This window comes from Theobroma cacao, chromosome 7 (genome assembly GCF_000208745.1).
Source record: "Theobroma cacao cultivar B97-61/B2 chromosome 7, Criollo_cocoa_genome_V2, whole genome shotgun sequence".
NCBI classification, from domain to species: domain Eukaryota; kingdom Viridiplantae; phylum Streptophyta; class Magnoliopsida; order Malvales; family Malvaceae; genus Theobroma; species Theobroma cacao.
The window spans coordinates 13,470,478-13,487,232 of NC_030856.1; the positions used below are offsets into that span (position 1 = coordinate 13,470,478).

The window sequence follows — 16,755 nt, forward strand, 5'->3', positions numbered from 1 at the left end:
TTTATTAACTTTCTGCACTTTCCTTTTCTTAAAACAATCATATGACAAATGACCATATTTACCACAATTATAACATGTAGATAATGCTTTAGTTGAATATTTATTGTGGTATGCATCTTTTTTTGAAGATTCATTTTTCAAATATTTAAGAGCTATGTTTTCATCAAGAGTTATTTGTAAGGTTTCAGACGTATTTTCTAGCTCTTGTTTTAAAGACTCAAAGTCTGTTTTTGAGTGTTCTAAGTCAGCTTGCAAAATATTTCTTTACTCAAAAACAGAGGTGAATTCTTATTTGATTTGTTCCACATCATTTTCAAATAACGCAGCCTTTTTCTTCAATGATTTGTATTTTGAAAAAAGGTTTTCAAATTCATCATAAAGGCATTCATATTCATCATGTAAATCATCATAAGAATTAATGCGGGGGGATGAGGGTACCTCTGTTTCATCCTCTTGTGCCATTAGACAGATGTTTGCTCTTTTTTCATATTTTTCATCATCAGTTTCAGAGCTTGATGTGTCACTGTCTGACCATGCAACAACCACCATTGCTTTCTTGGATCTCTTATTTTTCTTGGGGGTTTCATCTTTCAGCAATGGACACTCGGACTTGAAGTGACCAGGTTTCTTGCATTCATAGCAGATCATCTTGTCCTTTTTGTTGGAGTCATTTTTATTCCTAATTTTTCATAAAGCACCCTGGTCTTTCCTGAAACCTCTTCTAGTTAGCCTTTGATTTCTTCTATTCATTAGTTTTTTGAATTTTCTTGCAACTAGAGCTAAATCTTCATCATCATCACAAGAAATCTCTTTCAGCTCTTCTTCAAGAATGCTGGCTTTAAATGCAATGCTCTTTTTCTTTTCCTTTGCTTCCCTTTTGGTCTTCTTCTTCTTCTTCTTCTTCTTCTTCCTTGAGCTCCATCTCATGAGTGAGAAGAGAACCACATATCTCATCGAGAGTGATGATGTTTAGGTCTTTAGCTTCTCTAATGGCAATGACTTTTGGTTTCCAGGATTTTGGTAGGCATCTAAGCAGTCTCTTAACTAATTCATGTTCAGGGATAGGCTTGCCTAGCTGACTTAACTTCTTTGTAATATTTGTAAACCTATCAAACATGTTGGTGATGTCTTCACCAGGCTCCATTTTGAATATATCATAGCTATGTGTTAAGAAAGCAATTTTGGACTCCTTTACTTGAGAAGTCCCTTCATGGATTATTCTAAGTTTTTCCCACACTTGTTTAACTGTTGTACAGTTTAAGACTTTGTTAAATTCAATGGGGGTCAAGGCACAATGTAATGTGTTGATGGCCTTAAAGTTTACTTGAACTTTCTTAGTTTCAGCCTTAGTCCATTCTAACCTTGGCTTAGGCATCAACGCATTTGTAACTACATTTATGGTTGAAGGCATAAAGGGTCCATCAGTTATGATGTCCCACATTTCATAATCTATAGCCCTAATATAGATTGACATTCTAGTGCTCCAATAGAGATAATTAGAGCCATCAAACAGAGGTGGTCTGTTTGTTGATTGTCCCTCAACAACTATGATTTTTTGTTGAGCCATTTAAATCCTCCCAAAAGATGCTAAGCCTTAAAAATAGGGAACTAACTCTGATACCAATTGTTGGTCCCGTTAATATGTGCTAAGGGGGGGTGAATAGCACAATTTGGCTCTTGATTTGATGAGGAACTAATTTCTAAAACAAAAAAGTAAAAACAAAGTAGACAATGGACAGTAATTTATAGTGGTTCGGTCCAAGATCTGCATCCACTACCTTGATTATCCAACCAAGGATTTTCCCAACAATTCACTAAGAATCTGGTGAAATTCATAAGCTTCCACCAAGCTTTTACAATGGCTTTTCGCAGGCTCAGCCACAACCTTTACACTAGTTTTTCTCGAGCTAAACTAAAACCCAAAGTGGTTTTCCAAGGCTCAACCACAACATATAACATTCAAGCTTTCCCAAACTTGAACAACCCCTTAGAGTGTCCCCACTCTAAGTATACAAGAAAAAGTGGTAAAATAAAGTACCTATGATCACTGGATGATCTGATTGGTACAGGATTGAATGCTAATCACAAATGCAAAAAGTAGGCGTTGAGGTACAGACAAGTGCAGTGAAGCTTTTCTGGTTTTTCAACTTTCTATAGCTCAAATCTCATTCAAAGCTTCAAAAACTTCTTTCTCATTGTTGAAAGACCTTTTTATACTTGAAGATGCAATTCTGATGGTAGTTGGGCAATTTATGCCTGTTGAAAACAGTTGAAGATGAGTTCTAGCTGTTAATCTGTCTTCTAATGCTCTAGTTCAAGTTGCAGACAGAATGCTCTTAGTCGACTAACTTGGTTGACTAAGTTGATTCTGTTTTTGGTTTGCAGATTCTGGCAGAGGACACTTAGTCGACTGACTTGGTTGACTAAGTTGTTTCTGTTTCTCAAACTCTTCAGCCCACCATATCTCCAATTTGAAATTTGGTCAACCAATGTTCTTCTTTGTTCCACCAATAAGCATCCTCCTTGTTATTCAATTATATCTTGTTGAATTTATCCTTTTTTTTTCTTTTAAAAAATACTTTTCGAAAGGTCAAGAGATTAATTTCATATAATAATTTTCTGCACACTTAATTAAAGGAATTAGACACAAATGAGTGGGATTGTTTTATTATCGTCAAAAACTAATGGAGCCAACACTTCTACCAATGCTCCGAATGGAGATGTGGGATCTCGTTGGATCCTTTAGGTTTCTTTGTAGTTGAATTCCTTTTCAAAAGCTTTCAAACTATTGTGGGAAATCTCTCTCTCTCTCTNCTCTCTCTCTCTCTCTCTCTCTCTCTCTCTCTCTCTCTCTAAAACACCTAGCTACTAAAAAAAAGGGTTTAGGTAAAACCTTTGAGGGCTCTTGAAGTGTAAAAGTGAAAGAGCATGAAAAATACTATGACGAGGTATATAAAAACATAAGTTTTGGGGTTACCATGAGAAAATTTATGGAGGTTTCAAGCAAGCTTCCATGGAAGATGAGAAAACGTGAGAAGGAGAGAAGAGATGAAAGGAAGGAGAAGAAGAAGCTGTTGGAAATTGTTGAAACTTAGATATTTATGCTTCAAGTTAATCCAAATTTCACTTAATTTGCCAAAATACCCTTAACATGGTGACTTTGTCTTCCTCCCACCCTTTGTGCAACCTTGTTACTCTTTTGACACTGAGACAAAGTCCATAATAGTCTAAAAATACTCGAGTTTGCGAAAACGTAAAAATTCATATTCGATATGAAAAATGACCGTTTTACCCCTATTATGAAAATTATCAATATCTCTATCTTCTTCATTCATTTTACCATCCATTCATTTATTCCTTAGGCTCACTTAGACCTTAATAACATTAGAAAGCTACTTCTAGGAGCTCACCATGAAAAATGATGAAATTACCCTCGGTCTGTCATATCGCGTCTACTTCTAGTTACGTATCTATAGAGATCGAGGTTTCACATTCCACTAGCCTTCTAGGGCTCCAAACATCTTATTTTACCCCGATTCACATCCAAATCACCTTCTATCTTGCAAATTCTTTCTCGATAAAAATATTATTACTTTATTATTATCTCTTCGAGTGCGGAATATTTTATCTCAAAATACTCTTTTCGCCCATCTCCATCCTTTGGCACTTAAACTAGCATCCCATTGACCCTTCATCTTGTTGATAAGGTCTTATTGACTTCTATACGAGGTTATTGGGTATCACAATGTTTCAAATTATATGTTACAAGAGACTTTTAAAGTTGTTTACCCATCTGTGCAGGCTGCCAAAATTGTCACTCATAGGACTACAGGACGGTCTAAAGGTTATGGCTTTGTGAGGTTTGGTGATGAAACTGAGCAGATTCGTGCCATTTATTGTTCAACATCTATTTTTTATTATATTTAATTAAGCTATTAGAATATTACTTTTCACTATCCAAACACTCTCCCTTATTTGGATATAAAATCCATGGACTTATTAATCCCTTGACATGTTGCCATTTATAAGATACACGAGAAATATTATGTGACAATGTTGGCATATATAGGACAAGTGGAAAATATGATACTACAATAATAAAGAACACATGACATGCTAAAATGAAAAAAGTTTTTGATTAATGTAAAATTGGTTTCATGTCTGTGATTGTAATCATAGTAATGTCTTCTTTGTAAGATTTCAAGTTGAAAATAGAAAAAAGATCAGCAAATTTCCTTTGAATTACTTTAACGAAGTATAAATTTTCCTAAACAAAATTTATCATTATTCAAAAGGTAAATTAAGTTCACACTTTTCCATTCTAGCTATTTGTTCAATAAACAAACTATCTTTCAAAAAAAAAAGTTCACACCTTTCATTTTATCCTTGTTCTCCTACGTAAATGGGACTTGGAGTCATTGATGCACTTTTGAATTATTGATCCCTTTATTTTTTCATTTTTCAATTATTTTTCAACATTTATTTCTTTTCCCCTCTAAGTTAAAAGAAACTTAGGAATATAAGAAAACGAATGTTTACTTTGGTATTTCTCCTTTTCAATTTCTTCTTCTTTTGGAGACTCTCTTACAAAGAAATGAATGGGGACGATTAGAGCATACAATTACTAAAAATGATCATTAGAAAAGCTATTTTTTTTTAATATGGAGATAACACATGTTCTTATGGAATTTTTCACAAAATAAAAATTTGCCCTGTTTGTATTGTAGAACACTGTCATCTCCCATAAACCAGCAGTAAATCAATCACAAACCAGCAAGAAATCTCTCACAAACCAGTAGCAAATTAGCAATAGATCAGTAGCAAGATTAACATGTGTTGCAATATTTTCTGTAAAGAGATGTTGCACAAATTTTGGAAGATTGATACACCATTATTGACCCTATAATCTCTCCCTATTGTTGGACAAAGTTTCCTTGTATAACATGGTTCGTAAGCTAGTTAAAGAGAGAAGAACCAACTAAGTTCTTAAGCAGAAACAAATACAAAAACTTATACATTTTTTTTCTCTTCCTCTCTTGCCTACTATCTCTCTCCTTCTCCTTTTTTTAAAGTTTCTTCATGTACATAGACATTAGAGTTTAATGTTACAATGTCTTTATTGCTGCATAACATACTAGCACAACTTACTCACTAAAGATTTAAAATACAAAAATAAAAATAAGAAATAGAGGACTTTCAATCTTTTGTACACATAGAGAGCAGCATAACATTGATTGAGTAAATTACTGAAAGTAAGGGATCCCTTCGCTTGACAACTGCATGTAGCAAAGTAATTTCAATCTCCTGTTATATATATATATATAAAATAAAGGTTAGCACAAGTGAACCACCCAAAGTTGATTACGACTAGGCAAACAAAATATAGAAATAAAAAGGAAAAGCAACCTTTGTTTTACCTGTGTTTAGTTGACAGCCTCAACCTACCCATTTATTTTAGATATGCCTTTGCAACTTCCCCTGAAATCATTCTTCCATGAAAGGTGGTAGTCGATCCCGTGCTTCGGGACCAAAATATGTTCCCGATGTGAATTGCATTTTGAGCAATGGCAGACCCTTCGGTGGCGTCTTGCTCAACTAGTTGTGGTATCTTTCGAAAAAAATGAAATAGTGACATCTAAAGTAAAAGATTTAATAGCTAATGACATCAATCATTTCTAGGAGAAATTTCAATTAAAAAAATTGCCAACATTGAGAAAAGTTAAGCTAAAAAATATCTAAGCAAGTTTTATCAATTGTTTTTCTCCTTGCGACGGGAAAATTTTGGTCATTGGTTGCCTAATTGACTATATTTCCTTCAAAATTAATAAAGAAACATCAATGTGAAATTAAGACTCTTCTTGATTATTGCCTTAAAAGAATTAAGTTTAATGTGAAAACAAACTTTATTGGAATAAAAAGATTCTTAGAGCTTTCCTAAAGTTTTCTGATACATGTTTGAATTGAACACAATATTACTATCTCAGTTAATGGAGAGTTTAATGTCATTGAAGAATTATTATTGACTAATTCTCTCTCAATGAAAAAAAATATATAAGGATGGAGAGACTTTGTTAAAGAAAATTCTAACTAATGTAAAATTGGCTTCATTTTATATGAAAATACATTTTCTTTTATTTTTCAATTATTTCGGCATTTATTTCTTACCTACTTGGTTGGTTTATATGAAAATACTTAACTCTCTTTATGAATAAAAACTAGTATTATTATTTTGTAAATGTCATTAAGAGTAAACACTTGATACCTATTTAAGTATGATTCTTTTGCAATTAAGCATCACCTGGTAAAGTTTCTTCTAGTAATAAGTAATGACCTACTTTGAGAAGCTTTTAGTGAACAAATTAAAATTCTTCCTGCAGCAGCTGTCTAATTCATATACAATGAATACAATATGTTTTATTGAAGCTTACCTCACTAATTAATAAGAGTAGGTATTGGAAATTTGGAAAAGTATTGGCAACTTGGCTCAAATATGTCACATGTGAGTTTCCCCACTAATTAATAAACAAATATTATTCACTTTTCTTTGATATAACAAATATTATATCACATCTTTTTCTTTTCTAATACAATAATCCCAACCACCACAGCTTTTGCTAGTGGAACATGGAATTATCCATTCATTTTTGAAATAATTTTATTTTATTATCCAAGAAAAGTTGCAGCAAAGACTTGGTATTCTTTCAAGTCTATTTTTATTGTTATTTTCTTTCATTCAAATGACAATGGACCCAAACATCTTTTACTTTATGAAATTATTGGTCTCACTTTTTCTTTTTTTTCTTTTTTTTTTAAATATTTAACAAGTATTAATCTCTCACTCCAAAATCTTATATTATTAAAGCACGTTATATGTATTGATGATTATTAAAGGGAGATAGATAAGGAAATTCATCATTTCGAGGACAAATTTCAATTAAAAAAATGACCAACATTGAGAAAAGTTAAGCTCGAAAATGTTTAAGAAAGTTTTGTCAATTGTTTTTCTCCTTGCGATGGGGAAAACTTTGGTCATTTGTTGCCTCTTTGACTATCTCGGCTTCTGTCACGACCCGATACTCCCCTCGAGCCCGTGACAACCGTCGCGACGTCCCAGTAGACATTCGTTACCTGGAGTACCAATCGGAACCCCTCAAGACTTTTGTACCATTTTTCTCATCTCCCCTGTGAGTAATCATCGCCAAACCACGTTTTTAAAGAATTTTAAGCTTTTTCCCCTTCAAAACCGTGGAAAAATAATTTTCGCCTCATAGGGGCGTTTTCGTCATTTTTTCTCAAAAATTTTCCGAACCCGACTAAAAATGTAGTAGATGAGTGGAAAACACATATTTCATGATTAAAATAAATTTGGGTGTCTAAAATATTTATTAAAAATGATATTGCAACTATTTGAATAAAATAAAAATATTAAATAAAATATTCTAATTTCTTGTAAAACAATATTTATAGAGTCATCGGTAAATAATTTTTGTAATGTAAAAGCTAAATAAATTCATACATACTATAATACAGATAACTGGGTTATGAAATTTACTTTACAGTGACTCGTGGGCTCACAAGGAACAAAAGTGCACAAAGGCAGTAAACCTACAATTTTTGGAGTAGTAAAGCCGACTATAATCCCTGACGATATCTGCTATCCACAGGTTACCCCGGGCCTGAAATGGTTAAAAAGGAGGGTGGTGAGATTATAAAATCTCAGTGAGTAAACAGATACCATCTAAACCATCTAAAATCGAGTAAATGGAGACAATTAAAATAAGTCATCATACTGTAATTTCATTACCTTTCAACTCATTTCAACCAAATAAAATCAATTCATATAAATTGAGTAACCAACATGGCTTATGAATTTCTTAAAACTTTGGCTCGTCCCAAAACTCGTACTCGAGGATACCTTGCGTCAGGCATCCAACCGAGTCCGCCAAGGCTGTTAAAAAGTTATATAAGCATAATCATGTTTTTATTTAGAAAACATAGCCGTTCCTTGACGTTGGCTGAGTTCTCTCTCACGTGATGGTTTAGTGTGAAGTGAACCCTAAACTTTACCTCAGAAGATACCCTACGCGCCTCTCCGATTGAGGTAAGAATATGATGGGGTTTATCGTGCCCCTCTAAAAGGCTGGTCCACAGAAACCCCCTACTGTAGTGACTAATTAATATATAATCCACCAATTCAATAAAATTTGCAATAGCATGACATGGCAATTATTTTATTTTACAGCCTCTCAAGGTAAATCAACAATTCATACATATTTAGCACATTTGCCAATTCAACCATTCATGCCAATATTATCATAAGCTATTTCATTGGAGCCATAATTTCACAATACATCAAATGGTCTCCAATTACTCTATTTTCAAAGCCATCATTCAATTTCTAGATAATTTTATAAAATCATTTCATTTAATCACATTTTTGTTTATAAAACATAAAGATTTATCATTTAACCTCACTTTTCATAAAATCACAAAATTAGATAAAAACGACTTTAGATAATTAAGATGATAGTAAGGTTACTCACTGTACTAAGAGTTCGATATACTCCTATTCTCGATCTTCGGGCACAATCTCTTTACCCTTGTTAGAGGGCTCACCACCTATACATCATACTTGACATGAATTTCAATAAATTGTGTCAATTTATCATAAACTATTTCAGGCTCTATAAATCTATATGAATACACGAAATGTGATGCAAAATGTCTGAATAGTCGTTTAAATACGGTATTCGACCTAATTCGTACTATTCTCAACGTAATTTGGCTAAAACCTCCAATTTAACTCCAAATCTATTTCTTTCACTTTCTACACTCCAATTATACTTAAAATACCTCAATGACTGTGAATATGATTCAATTTATCAGTACGAACCATAAATCGCACATGTCTATACATTAGGTAAAAATTCAGATTTTCATGCCAAAATTTCCCATTAAATTTCTAGCCTCACCAATCATTAAATACCACCAAAATATCATGAAATATCATCAATTTCAGCCTCAATATCCTCCCTAGAAAATTCGGCCTCTTGTGGGTTTGTGAAGAACAAAGTGATTCCTTGCTAGATTTTCATACTTTCCATTACCAAACAACCAAAAACACTTAATTAGCTTGAAATCTAGCAAAATCAATGCTCAAAACCTCTCCTCTCAAATTCGGCCAGCATGGGTTCATCATGCAAACTTGAGTTCTAAGCATGGAAAATGAAAAAGAAAGCATGGGTAGTGTAAATCACAAGATAAAATCACAAAATTTTACCTTTATTAGCTTAATCCCTTGAAATCCCACACTTTTTCTTCAATTTTCCCACCTAGGGTTTGTGTTCTTTCCTTTCCTCTTCACTTCATGCTTTGGCCGGCCATATGGGTGAGACTAAGAGAGTTTTAAATAGATTTTACAAGGAAATTCTAGAATAATCCAAGCTTGACACATGGCATGTTTCCATTGGTCCATGTGTAATACTTATCCATTAAGCAATCTCTCTCCACCACATAAAATGTTTCAATTATCCACAATGTAAAATGTTAATGGCTGAAATCCATGGGCATGACAAGTGTTAGGTGGTGTAAAATTCCAAAATTCCAACTTTGCCCCCGTAAACTCATAAAATTACCGTTTTGCCCCTAGGACTCCAAAAATGTCAGAATTTAAATTTTTCACCTCTCAAACTCAAATCATACTCCAATGAGTCAAATGTGATCAAAATCTTTTCTAACAATTTCCATTTTATCCTCGGGTGACAAAATTACCATTTTGCCCCTAGGACATGAAAATTCCAAATTGACTCCAATTCAGCCCTCGAACTCCAAATAATCATTTTAAGTCATTCTGGGATTTTAAAATTCTCAATTTCATCTTAAGATCTCTATTTAGACTAGTTCGATGCTTAATTCAACTTAATAGTACCATTTGGTATAATATCGACTTTTGATGATTTTTTGGGGCTTTCCAAGCATGCTAGCATATTGTCAATCACATGAAGGACATGGCAAGTACTTTATAAGGTCGGGCTTGACAGCACTACCCCCTTAAAATAAAATTTTAACCTCAAAATTTCATTTACTGAACTAAGAGAAAATGTGGGGTATTGTCTTCTTATCTGATGTTTAACTTCCCATGTCATCTCTTCCATTCAAGCATTCATCCACAATACTTTAACCATTGGGATGCTCTTATTCATTCCTCTACGTATCCTCATATTTATGTTTACCTCACATTTATGTAGCTTCAATCTTCTTAATCATATTAGTCCATCGCGTACGGCTTAACCGCGTTATAGATTACATTTCCTTGATACCATTTCCTTAACTATCTCCCAAAGTCTCTTATGTCCACGCAACTCAGCCTCTAATGGGATTTCTTATCATTACGCTACCTTTATCACTTGTCAACAATCAATAATTCCCACTACAGAATACTCTTTCCACATTACAACTGTATCCAAATCAATTTTTCTCCTAAAGGGGTGTGCACTACAATTCCTATTCAAGCATTTCATAAGACATAAGGATCAAACACTCTTTATTTATCCATATATATATATTTAACATCACAGATAATTCAAATTTGATAACCATTAGTAACCATATTCTCAAAAAGAAAACTCCAGTACTTTCATGATCGAGTACTTATTAAGTAGATCTCGTCTATTACCATGATATATTTAAATAAATAAACCTACTTTTGGATGTATCCTTATGGACTTAATCAATCCTTATAATTCCTAGGTCATAACCAACTTGTTAGTTATACGTCACATACAAACATATCTAACTTGTGATTCCTCAAATTTTACTCCAAACACTAGATCTCATGGCCTCATTAGTTTATCAATCTGAAAATGAAAATAAACATTTATCTCCCCTCAAGTACACTTTAAAATCAAAGTATCATTTATCAAGATATTTCTGGTATCAACTTCCTTCAGCCCTTTTTACCTTAAAAGATTAAATCCATAATCATCCATTTTGAGTCATGGGCTTATGCAAATCAAGGTAAATTTTCACACTTTCGATTACATGAATTCGATTGCACATATTCCATTCTCATATGAGAGTTAACCACTAGTTGGCATCATCCCCAAACAACACGTATTATATAAATCAAATTTTTATAGTCAAAGTTCATATTGGAGTAATTCAACCCTATGTCATATCTCATCACCAAACCTTTACTTGCACATGAGTACTTCAATTTTTGAATCATCATTTCTTTTCTAAGTAGATCTTTACAGTCCCCGTAGCGTATTTCTATTCCCTTATACATAATAGTGTCATTTAATCAAACTGTATCACCCTCATTTTCTAAACATTCGAAACACAATTCAACCTTTGCCTACCATTATCAAGTTCTTTTCCTTGATAATTACTTAAAAATAAATTGAAACTTGTGGGGAAGTACATTTCACAATTTATGTTTTGCGTCTACAATTATGTCGAGACCAGAACCTCATCGGGTCCATAAAACAGTAGGATAATCATTGCCTCGAACTAGTATTGCCAAGTATACTTATGCTTGTATCCCATCCTCATACTTATGTGACATGTCAGTCATGAGTGTAACTTGACTGTATAGCCATTTGCTCCTTAAGCTTTAATGTTTTCTCATTGCGAAAAGTCTTTCGAATTTATCACATCAGAGTATTCATAAGGTGGATACATATCCATATTTTATAGTTCAAGGTCTAACGCAGCGAACGCTGTCTCATCATTAAAGTTCTACCGTTATCTATCAATCATAGATCCTTTGCACACTTACCTATACATTCCTGGCTTACTTACAAGCCATTCATGGCCATCCAACTTTTGACCTCTTATAGTAAGTCAAACTAATGTATTCTCTTATGCTTTTCCATACGCTTCCTTTAATAAAGTTCCATTGAGAACTTAAACAATCCAAGGCTTATCTTCAAAGTCACTCATAACCTTTGTCATTCATTGCATGCCCAAGATAACACTTTAGCTCACTAACCCCACTGGACATTATTTCAAAATCTCCCATGGCGTCCATGTTCTTAATTTGGATCATACCATCTAACTTAATATAATTGCATTAATTATACTTAAGTCCTTATGCTCAGCCTATCAACATCCATATCTCCCCCTCCTTTATGTTATTGGCTTTGTTAAAGTATATGTGGCTTTTTAGCCTTTCACACTACATTCTACATTTATGTCAAGGCACTCTCAATTTCATGTCAAACCTATTGTCATGTAACCATAAATTAGAGTAAGCTCCCCTATGAAATATCTCCTTCCATATGATGCATAGGGATCACAAGATGTATAACTCCAAGTGTATGCATACATATTGATAATCTCCATATATTTCATGATCATGGAAACCACAATTTTGAAAACTATCTTTTTATCGCAAGTTTGCGATCGGACCATTAATCTCCACATATACGTATACACGCAAATTCAAATGTCCATATTCCTCATTATGTATACGGGTCTCTGTTTTCAAATGTCTTTAGACTAATTTCTCTTTATATCCACATAATCGACCTTGTGTTGTTACTAGCCCCTTTTTATTCAACTAAGTCGAGACAAGAATTATAAATTCTCATAGCAACACTTTACATTAACTCATTTACCATACCACACTTGTAATTCGTTATTCATACTTCATCACTTAACATTGATATTCCTCATCGATATCTCATACCTTCATCTTTCTTTACACTTATATTCATAATCCTCATAGAATCAAAAATCCATTATAAGCATCACTTATATCCTTTCAAATTTGTAGCTGCAACTGAAATTTCAAATTTCACCTTTTCCATAAGAAATTTTGAAGTCACTGATCAGGTATCGTAGTTACTCGTACCATTGATGAATTTCTACGGCAATTCTCAGTAATTATATAAGGCAACTAATCACACCGCTAAGGTGAATACCCCTCCTCAATGATTATACCACTAATCCACTTTTGTCCTACCAAAAAGGTTCCCATATACATATATCCAGTCATTAAACAACTACTTCATTCACATTATATAAAATAAAAGTCAACTCTTAATTCCTTTATACAAGTAGTTACTATTTCCTTTATACTACATCTATCTAGAGTTAAAGTAGTACAACTTCAACAAAACACTAAGTATCTTTAGGGTCATCATCACCCTGATCCTCTTTCGGATTCTCTTGGAGCTTTCTTTTTTTTTTTTTGTTCTTCAATCCGAGCCTGTTGGATTTTCCTACATTCCTCAATTTCTTTCAAGATGAAATTTCTTATGCCTTCATTAACGTCGTTACTATCAACACTTTCATCAGTCTCACTAGTACTACTGTTATATCTGAACCTTCGCTCCCAAATCCGATGGAGTCCAATTAATAGGAACTCTAAACGGATATCTTTCTAGATTACTGAGTTCAGAACGGCATCGGCTTTCTGTTGATCCCTCACTAGTACAATGTGAGGTATCGAAATCACTGTCTCTCCTAGGCATAGTAAGTGCAATCCGCGCACCACAACCTATACGTAACGAAATGGTAATTTCTTGATTATTTATATCCCACAATGATAGGTAGGTTTCTATATGCAGATGTATCTATCCAACAAAATCTAATCTAACCTAACTTAACTTGGGGCCACACTAACACTGTAGTTTTTTTTTAAAAAAAAACAACTTTAAAACCAAATGTTCTGACCTTTAAAACCAAATGCTTTGATACCACTCGAATTGTCATGACCTGGTACTCCCCTCGAGCCCGTGACAACAGTCGCGAGGTCCCGGTAGACATTCGTTACCCGGAGTGCTAACCGAAACCCCGCAAGGCTTTAGTGCCATTTTTCTCATCTCCCCTGTGAGTAATCATTGCCAAACCTCGTTTTTCAAGAATTTTAAGCTTTTTCCCCTTCAAAATCGTGAAAAAATAATTTTTGCCTCACAACGGCGTTTTCATCATTTTTCCTCGAAATTTTTTCGAACCCAACTAAAAATGTAGTAGATGACTGGAAAACACATATTTCATGATTAAAATAAATTTGGGTGTTTAAAACATTTATTAAAAATGATATTGCAACTATTTGAATAAAATAAAAATATTCAATAAAATATTCTAATTTCTTGTAAAACAATATTTATAGAGTCATCGGTAAATAATTTTTGTAATGTAAAAGCTAAATAAATTCATACGTACTATAATACAGATAACTTGGTTATGAAATTTACTTTACAGTGACTCGTGGGCCCACAAGGAACAAAAGTGCATAAAGGCAGTAAACTTACAGTTTTTAGAGTAGTAAAGCTGACTATAATCCCTGACGATATCTACTATCCACAAGCTACCTTGGGCCTGAAATGGTTGAAAAGAAGGGTGGTGAGATTATAAAATCTCAGTGAGTAAACAGATACCATCTAAACCATCTAAAGTCGAGTAAATTGAGACAATTAAAATAAGTCATCATATTGTAATTTCATTACCTTTCAACTCATTTCAACCAAATAAAATCAATTCATATAAATCGTGTAATCAACATGGCTTATGAATTTCTTAAAACTTTGGCTTGTGCCAAAACTCGTACTCGGTGATACCTTGTGTCGAGCATCCAACCGAGTCTGTCAAGGCTGTTAAAAAGTTATGTACGCATAATTATATTTTTATTTAGAAAACATAGCCGTTCCTTGGCGTTGGCTGAGTTCTCCCTCACGTGGTGGTTTAACGTGAAGTGAACCCTAAACTTTACCCCATGAGATACCCTATGCGCCTCTCCGATCGAGGTAAGAATATGATGGGGTTTACCGTGCCCCTCTAAAAGGTTGGTCCACAGAAACCCCTTACTGCAGTAACTAATTAATATATAATCCACCAATTCAATAAAATTTGTAATAGCATGACATGGCAATTATTTTATTTTGCAGCCTCTCAAGGCAAATCAACAATTCATACATTTTCAACACATTTGCCAATTCAACCATTCATGCCAATATTATCATAAGCCATTCAATTAGAAACATAATTTCACAATACATCAAATGGTCTCCAATTACTCTATTTTCAAAGCCATCATTCAATTTCTAGATAATTTTATAAAATCATTTCATTTAATCACATTTTTGTTTATAAAACATAAAGATTTATCATTTAACCTCATTTTCCATAGAATCACAAAATCGGATAAAAACCACTTTAGATAATTAAGACGATAGTAAGGTTACTCATTGTACTAGGAGTTCGATATACTCTTATTCCCGATCTTCAGGCACAATCTCTTTACCCTTGTTAGAGGGCTCACCACCTATACATCATACGTGACACGAATTTCAATAAATTGTGTCAATTTATCATAAACTATTTCAGGCTCTATAAATCTATATGAATGCACGAAATGTGATGCAAAATGTTCGAATAGCCGTTTAAATACGGTATTCGACCTAATTCGTACTATTCTTGGTGTAATATGGCTAAAACCTCCAATTTAACTCCAAATCGATTTCTTTCACTTTCTACACTCCAATTATACTTAAAATACCTCAATGACTGTGAATATGATTCAATTTATCAGTCCGAACCATAAATCGCACATGTCTATACATTAAGTAAAAATTTAAATTTTCATGCCAAAATTTCCCATTAAATTTCTAGCCTCACCAATCATTAAATACCACCAAAATATCATGAAATATCATTAATTTCAGCCTCAATATCCTCCCTAGAAAATTTGGCCTCTTGTGAGTTTGTGAAGAACAAAGTGATTCCTTGCTAGATTTTCATACTTTCCATTACTAAACAACCAAAAACACTTAATTAGCTTGAAATCTAGCAAAATCAATGCTCAAAACCTCTCCTCTCAAATTCGGCCAGCATGGGTTCATCATGCAAACTTGAGTTCTAAGCATGGAAAATGAAAAAGAAAGCATGGGTAGGGTAAATCACAATATAAAATCATAAAATTTTACCTTTATTAGCTTAATCCCTTGAAATCCCACACTTTTTCTTCAATTTTCCCACCTAGGGTTTGTGTTCTTTCCTTTCCTCTTCACTTCATGCTTTGGCCGGCCATATGGGTGAGACTAAAAGAGTTTTAAATAGATTTTACAAGAAAATTCTAGAACAATCCAAGCTTGACACATGGCATGTTTCCATTGGTCCATGTGTAATACTTATCCAGTAAGCAATCTCTCTCCACCACATAAAATGTTTCAATTATCTACAATGTAAAATGTTAATGGCTGAAATCCATGGGCATGACAAGTGTTAAGTGGTGTAAAATACCAAAATTCCAACTTTGCCCCGATAAACTCGTAAAATTACAGTTTTGCCTCTAAGACTCCAAAAATGTCAGAATTTAAATTTTTCACCTCTCAAACTCAAAGCATACTCCAATGAGTCAAATGTGATCAAAATCTTTTTTAAAAATTCCCATTCTGTCCTCGGATGACAAAATTACCATTTTGCCTCTAGAACATGAAAATTCCAAATTGACTCCAATTCAGCCCTCGAACTCCAAATCATCATTGTAAGTTATTCTGGGGTTTTAAAATTCTCAATTTCATCTTAAGTTCTCTATTTAGACTAGTTCGAGGCTTAATTCAACTTAATAGTACCATTTGGTACAATATCAACTTTTGACGATTTTTCGGGGCTTTTCAAGTATGCAAGCATATTGTTAATCACATGAAGGACATGGCAAGTACTTCATAAGGTCGGGCTTGACAGCTTCAAAGTAAACAAAGAAATGTGCAATTAAAACTTGTATTGATTCTTGGCTGAAAATTAAAA

General features: G+C 33.5%; 2 long non-coding RNA genes across 4 annotated transcripts; both read right to left on the reverse strand.

The window, feature by feature from the left end:
* LOC108662981 lies at positions 4,818–15,974 on the reverse strand. Of its 3 annotated transcripts, XR_001928904.1 has the most exons (4): positions 8,544–8,583; positions 7,553–7,676; positions 5,418–7,182; positions 4,818–5,304 (listed from the first exon to the last, which is right to left on the reverse strand). It is a non-coding gene; the product is annotated as an uncharacterized LOC108662981 (long non-coding RNA). The 3 variants fall into 3 exon arrangements; XR_001928902.1 differs by lacking the exons at positions 4,818–5,304; positions 5,418–7,182; positions 8,544–8,583 and adding exons at positions 14,262–14,328; positions 15,933–15,974 and having other exon boundaries at positions 7,626–7,676; XR_001928903.1 differs by lacking the exons at positions 4,818–5,304; positions 5,418–7,182; positions 8,544–8,583 and adding exons at positions 14,262–14,328; positions 15,192–15,225 and having other exon boundaries at positions 7,626–7,676.
* On the reverse strand, positions 13,196–13,859 carry LOC108662982. The gene is made up of 2 exons (XR_001928905.1): positions 13,681–13,859; positions 13,196–13,504 (listed from the first exon to the last, which is right to left on the reverse strand). It is a non-coding gene; the product is annotated as an uncharacterized LOC108662982 (long non-coding RNA).